Below are 8002 nucleotides of genomic sequence, written 5' to 3'. Positions count from 1 at the left end.
AGTAGCCCCATTTTTTTGTCTTGAAGGACACACTGTTTTCGCTATTCAAGCATTTTTGTTATTTCTTGATGGATTTGCCTCATATTTTGCCCATTTGTTACGTACGTACACAACTTAAATATATGTAAGAATTATCAATATCTATCCATAATTCTAAGAGTTACAAATCCTCAAAGTTGAAGAATGTGAAAAAAATGTCAAAAGAAGCCCCGTTTAACGGTATTTAAAAGTCAATCCCGTTCAAAGTTACCATTTATCTTATGAAAATAAATAGTAAAAATTAGGTAATTATGAAGCACATTTGTAAATCCACTGTGGGTGAGCCAAGAGCACCACCGTGAGCTTCGAAGAATACAAAAAATGAACACGTTAGCACTGCCTTTTCTCAGTCGATGATGATGATTGTTTTCAAATTGTTCTAAATGATCAGTGAAATGCAATCAAAACTATCATCATTCGGAAAGAAAAAGCAATGCTAACTTGTTCAATTCATTCGTTTTCGGTACATGTGTCATGCATGATTTAACTATTATCAGGTTACGATGCGGTGTACGATCTTTGGGCATTTATTGTAATTTATTGCCTTAAGCAACATGTAAGCTGTTGATGGTCAATGAATTCATAAATTTATTATGTTCGATTCCCGTTGACTTAGGCTTGAAAAAATTATGTCAATGGGTATTTTATATACCATGTATATTGATAAAACTGTAATTTCTGGGTACTGTGGAGAACAAATTTGGATCAAACAATGTTAAAACTCAATTTGATCTTATTAGCGTGTTCGACAAACATGAACAGAATAGAATTAGCTTTCAAATAGTGGTAATAGCAAGTGGTTTTGATTTTCCACATGCTAGTTATGATTTTTCAAACCTTGAAATAAGACCAAAAACACATTTTCAACTTGAAGCATACTGAAATCTTTATAAAATGAGCTGAAAATTTGACCAGACATTGTTCTTGGCATGAGAATTCCGAATACTGCTTGACCGGTAGATTTCCAGACATTTTTTTAAATATGAACAGGTCTACTGCATATTTGTAACATTAGACAAAAGTAGTATGGGAGAAAACTAATTTCTAAAAATTACTAAGAGCTCAAAAGTGCTTATTTTAGGTTGAAATTTTGTACACATACTGGGTGAATAGTCAGAAAATTATTCTGATATAAAATTCTTTGCTACTACACTACTAGGCTCATGTATAATCTCAATGTGACTGTTATGCGGTTACAATTACCAATGTGACAAAACAACTTGGTATTTTTTTTTTCAAATTCAAAGTTGATCGTAATTATTTATCATTTGATGACTCTCCCGGTATTAACTCGAAATTGTCAAAAATGTCTAATGTGACAAATATGCAGTTATAATGTTGACTGTAGCTCGATTTTTTTTGTTTCAGAAAAGCGACACACGTTTCGGCAAACAGAGAAATCCAACAAAAAGATACACATTTCGCACAAAAACAGCAAATCTCGTATAACTCACATCTGAATCTCAAAACCTCGAAGAGTACAACATTTTCTACAGTTGTGGAAAATTTACCCAAACTCTTTAAAAAATGTAAATTTCCTAAAATTTCATCGGTTTATGGCAATTTTTATGTTTTTTTACGGGGCTTCGACGCTTTTCGCATTTAAATTTATAAATTATGCAATTAAAACCTAATTATAGAAACTGCTATAAACTGGAGGATCAAAATCTGCATTGAAATTCACCTACCTGTGACAGCGTGTCGTCAGGATAGCGGCTCTTTGGAAAAAAAAAACTTCCATTTAGGCACTGATCACACACAAGCACTTCTCTCTTTGTTTTTTCACAAGCTGCTAGTTTACTATTTCCACTGAATCATATATATAAAATCCCAGCGTTGTCTGTCTGTCAGTAACGCTTTGAAATGTTTCATCGAAAAGTTTCGTTGAACACTACAACAGTAATTTAAGAGCACTACAACGGTCAATTTTAATATCGAAACATTACAATTGCAAATTGTAGAGCACTACAACAGCTTTTTGACAGAATATTCTGGAGTTCTCTGGAACTTTGTTCATTCCAATTCGTGGAATATTCTCGAACACTTCATCATTGTCGTCTGTATAGGAATTTGGTTGGTGCCTATAACGTGAACAAATCAACTTCAAGCAAATTGTAATTTGGTCGAACTTGAATCGGATTGGAGTTAATAATGTGAAACGGGTTTCTCCAGTTCCAACTCAGATTCAAAAACGAGTTTGACAAATTTAAAAGCAAGATAAAGATGAATGTTCGCTAAATATACGATTTTATTAATTTACAGCGAAATCTCCATGATGTTTAATGACTCGATATCGACTCTTAGATGCATACTTAAGGCTAAGTAGTCCGTCATTCATTTTGGCAACAATGATGACTTTTCAGCTTGCATTTCAAAGTGATAAAACTCAGTCTTGATAGTTCATATTGACTTGAAAATGTATCACTGTACGCGCTAACATGCATAAAATATGCTGATACTTTTTCAGCTGTGTCAGTGCTAAACCAACTGATTTTCTTTGATTCGAAATCGTGATATGAATTAGCAACAATCATCAACGACGCGTACAAATTTCAATGACGACCTACTTCGCCATAAAACAAATTGTAGATTTCCAAAACATTCCTGTTCCTTGACTCGATATTTTCCTGAGTCGATGGTCTTTTCACCACAACTGTGATTTTGAAAAATATCAATGAATCATACTACTTTGTAGCAGCTTTTCGGAAGAATATGCTAGAAGATTCTGTAACTTTTGAAATATTTCACAGCAGAAGAAACACTACAACAGCATATAAGGATATAATTATTTCAGATTAGAACACTACAACAGTATTGAACCCACATTCTCGATGGAGTATGGTCAGAACATAAATTTAGGCGATTTTGCGGTCATCAGTATCATGCGATTTGAAAGATTATACGTAGCATTTTGCTCTAAAATTTCGTTGGAACGTGGCTAGCCACGTCGGGTAAGCTAGTTACATGATATTCTTCCATTTTCTATGTTTTATATTTTAACTAAAAATTAAACACTTCCATCTCAAATGGTACTTTTCACTGACTGTCTTCGTTTCAATTTCAAATTTTCACTCTGGCGTACTGCGATGATTGTTTGGTCGTTACCACAGTAACCATGCGACGCCGTCGCCGGGACTCCCGGCGTTCCAGCCAGAAACCGTCATCATCATCATTGAAGATGTGACGTCGAGACGCTGAAGTAACGACTGCTGCTGCAGCTCGGTGCCTTCAGCCGTTCAGCGTCGCATCCCGAGTAGAGGAAAATTCCAGAGTGAAGCCTGATTTGCTGCTGAAAAGGAATTTCTCGGCCTATCTTGATGCATGGGAAATTTCTGCAAGGAATCGATCAAGAAAGCGGTTTTTGTCTGATAGCAGTAAGCAGTCGAAAATAAATATTGGTTCTACAGCGATTCCCCTGTAGAAAATTTCTGCAAGGAATCGGCGAGAATTTTGTTGAGCGATTCCTTTTCAGCAGCAAATCAGCTAGATTTTACTATTTTGCTCAAGAAAAGTAAAAATGTTTGCGGAAGAAATGATCAAGAAATTTTCTACATTGACCTCCATCTATAAGAAAGGGAATGAAATTTTGCTAATAAAGCGAAGTATGCACTTCAACAGAAAAGTAATCGCCTATCTCGATGCGTGGGAAATTTCTTGCAAGAAATGCTCAAGAAAAGCATTTTTCTTTGATCAGTCGAAAAGAAATGTCAATTTAAATGGGACACACTGTAGGAAATTTCTTGACCATTTCTCGCATACTCTGAGATAACGCCCTAAAAGCCATTGGTAACCACGAGCGTAGCTCGTTGTTTCTGAGCAAATGAAAGAAAAAGCATCCAAACCAACATCACGGACAGGTAGATATTGATCCTTTCTTCACCATAGTGTTATTAAATAACATGAAAATCCATTCAGATGCTCAGTAACAACGAGCTACACACATGGTCACCAATGGCTTTTAGGGCGAGATCATAAGTTATGCGAGATTTCTTGGGCAGAATTTTGTACTTTTCTTAAGCGGAACAGCATACCTAGCATAAGCGTGTAAATAGGGTACTGAATTAATGTTCTAATAGCTGATCAGATTATTGTTTTAGAATCAAAGACAAAATAAAGACATTCTAAAAGTTTCATGGCGCATGAGGTAATACAGCAAAATCCAGAACGTTTATAAAAGTATACTGCAATTTGCCAAACATCAGTCAAATGTATTTCTAGAAGTGGTACACATTCTGAGCAAAGACGAAATAAAGACATAGTACTCGGGTTTATAATGCGAACCCTTGGTAGCCAAGTTTAGCAGATCTAAGTGCTTTTTTCAGATTTCTAGATCTTAGTCTACGACATCAGGTGACATGAAATGTTGGGTAATAGGGTCCTAAAATGTTTAATGAAATCTTGTTTTCATTTAATAAAAAGAAAGAGCATGTTACTGCAACTACTTTAGCATTTTTTCCCGCTCAAATAACGGATATATCATATTAAAACTTTAATTTAAAAATTGGATCCATAAATGAACCTTGACACTTGAGATCATGTTTGACGTTCGCTTAGTCGACAAAAATACCACAGGGGTTCAACTTTTTAACACCGGGGTTGTTCCTTTCTGACATTTCGGAATAGACACGGAAAACAAAATACACCCAAAATTTGAGTTTAAACCAAGGGGTGTGACAAAATTTAAAAATAACTTAAATAAATGTTTTTTGGACCTAAACCATCGGAAAACATTAAAAAATTGAGTAAACATATGTTTTTGACCTAAACTTAAGCGATTGGCACTAAAATTGGCACAGGGCTTTAGGACCCTATTACAAGGGACATGAACGTCATTATTTCGTCTTAAATACTGTCAAAGACAAAATAAAAACGTTGTTATGGTCCTACATCAGATCCCTCGCGAAGTACCGCGGTACCCAAGTTTGACGGACCACAGTACACTTTTTTTGGCATTCTAGATGTTGCTCAATAATCTTACACCACCAGCGGAGAGCTTTCCTTCCTGGTCTGTTGCTGCTCTTCGAGATGGCCGAGGCAGCTGCCTTTATAATGACAGAAAAGCTGGCTAAGGAAGCAGGTCCTTCTAACTCGAGAAGGTGATTGATGTTTGATTGGTAGATTTGCCAGTCCGCCCGATCGGAACACCACCTGAGGCGTCTAGTGATCGGCGGGGATATGATCGCTGCAGAAATCAAACTTAGGTTATGATCGCTACCATGCAAGTCGGCGCAAGCTTGCTATAGGAGCTTGGAAGCTATGGAGCGACTTGCCATGGATAAATGGACGAAGAGACACGGCCATTGTAGAAGGTTGGTGAGCCGTCATTTAGGGATACCATGTCCGAATCTTCTAGGGCGTTGAGTATGGCTTTCCGCGTGGATCTGCCCTATCTCCACCCCAGATTTGATGGTGCGCATTAAAATCTCCAAGGAGCAGTCGTGGCTCTGGAATGTTGCTGATTATGTTTAAGATTTTCTCTTTGATTCCTGAGAGGGAACCGCAAGGAAGGTAGCAGTTGCTGATCGTTAGCCTAAAACTGCCAACTAGACGAACGGCTACAGCAGGTAAGTAACTGTCAATTTCCATCATCTTGAAAGGGACGCTCAGCAAAACGCCGAGGGCCACTGTGTGTCGCACGTTCCTGTTTTTCTTCATTGTCCATCTGTATTTTCCGCCGAAAGAGCAGTTCATAGCGGCAATTGACGCATGATTCACCTCCTGCAGGGCAAAAGCTCTAGATTGCTCAGATTGTGAGAAAAGCCATTAATGTTCCACTGAATGCGGCACTTGGTTGGATCGGGTAGAGTTGGCGTGTGGAACCGGGATCGGAAATGGCAGTTCTCGGATGGTGAGTTTTTTGACAGGGATGATGAAGATGATGTATCTTTGCTGCCCTCAGAATGATATTTAGGGGGAACGATCACTCTCCATGGTAGTGGAACAATTTAGCGCGAGTCTCTCCCAGGGGGATACTCCGGAGCCACTTTTAATAGATGACCGGCCTCGGAGCTTCGAAGCGCTGTTTTCTGAGCACCTTAACCCAGGTGCCATTGCAGTGGCTCAACCACCGAACATGTCGAACACCGAACGGCCATCTTTTTTGGACAACCGGCCACGACTTATCAATACCGTAAAACGGGGTATCTTTGACAATGCGGGTAACTTTGATAGTGCGTTACCCACCAAATACTAAACCAAATATCATAACTTCTGTTAATCGGTTGAGCAAAACGAATGCAAAACTAAAGAATATTAGTACCGTGGTGAATCAAAATCCGGACGGTACCAATATCCGGACACTCTAAACAATAAATGTAGGTTAGTAATTTATGTTCATAGCTCTCAATATTACTCTTCATTTTAACTCATGGTTTCATCTAGTAATCCTTTGCTATAAAATATTAAAAATAAAAACAAAGAGGCCGCACCAGTTGAATGTCGTTCCTCCAAAGCACCAAATCCAATAGTGAAGTTTTCGACAAGAACGTCAACTACTTTCGACTTACGATGAAGCTACGCAATCATGCAATTATAATATTGAACGTCTCTGAAAAGTGTTCGGAATAATAGTGTTGGAATGTAATGCACGAAAGAGTGGAAAACTTGTGCAAATAAGCATGTACGGTGTGAAACTAGGCTGCCTCGAACGCTGTCCGGATTTATAGCCTAGTGATCATTAATCCGGACGCATCGAAAAACCTTATATTTATTGAGCTTTAGGAAAATATTATAATGTGAATTGGTGCAAAACTGTACAATAACATAACAAAAAGTGTAACAAGTTACCAGATAATGGATTTACGCAAGAAAAGTATCAATATTGAGGATCATTTCAGTGAACCCAAACTGCAGGCTGTTGGCACGGGGTGCAGGTAAAACTATAGTAGTTTTCTTCAACGTTTTGGCCTTTCGTATATTTGTAAGCATATGAATGCATCGAATTCTATTGCATTGAAGATTTTAGGTTTGAGTTATATGTCTTCTATTAGTTTTTCATATGTTTTGTCTTCCCAAACGCTACTGTCCGGATTTCGATTCAAAAACGTCCGGCATTTTGGTGCATGTGTCTGGATTTAAGAACACGACATGCTTCAGTAATTTAACGTTTTGCATGTTATATTTGTATTTTTAACTATATTTTTGGTCCATGATACAAAGTTTAGACGTGTACCTATGTGAATAACAATAACATTAGTACTAAAAGTGGTAGAAACATATTTAAAATAGCGTTTAAACTTTCGGCGTTGCTTAAGTGTCCGGATAATGATGCATCACGGTATGGCACTTCATGTAAGAGCTATTTTCGTTAAATTCAAATATTAAAAATTGATACGATTTTAGCACTTTCGAAATGCTTACAAACAATCTGTTCTACGATCACTATTTGATATAGTTTTGAATAGTTGGTCACTTATCTTAGACAACCTAGTTATCATAGCACTTGAATATGGTCTCAAATCTCTTAGCGAATACCATTTTCACAAACTGGGATCATTTTTGTAATCTAAGTCAGAAATTTCCATATAACATTAAACGCCTAGAGGTATGCAATGCCCTATAAATGTTACGTAATCCATTCAATTTTGTTCGCTTTATATTCCATTATCAAAGTAACCCCAAAACAGAAAGCCGACTTTCGATTATATGAAAAATTATATATCCATTCAAAATAAATCTTTTGACAATCTATCAACTGCAATCGATAGCTAGGATGTCAGAACTTGTTTTGAAAATATAAACTATGAATCGTTGAAGCAGCATGCATAAATATTCAAGGTTCCTTCGAAAAAAACTATCAAAGTTACCCCGTTTTACGGTAGGTACCTTGTTTTCCGAACACCTCAACTTCGACGGTTCCGCTGCCGCCCTAACATTGGCAGCATGCCCAGTTCCATCGCTTCTGGGTGACCACTATAGTGACCTATAGGCCGTCCCTTGCCCTCCCCGTTATGTGGGGGGGGGG

The sequence above is a fragment of the Aedes aegypti genome, chromosome 1 (assembly GCF_002204515.2).
Source record: "Aedes aegypti strain LVP_AGWG chromosome 1, AaegL5.0 Primary Assembly, whole genome shotgun sequence".
NCBI lineage: Eukaryota > Metazoa > Arthropoda > Insecta > Diptera > Culicidae > Aedes > Aedes aegypti.
The sequence above is the reverse complement of the archived record's forward strand: the minus strand, read 5'-3'. Positions refer to the sequence as shown.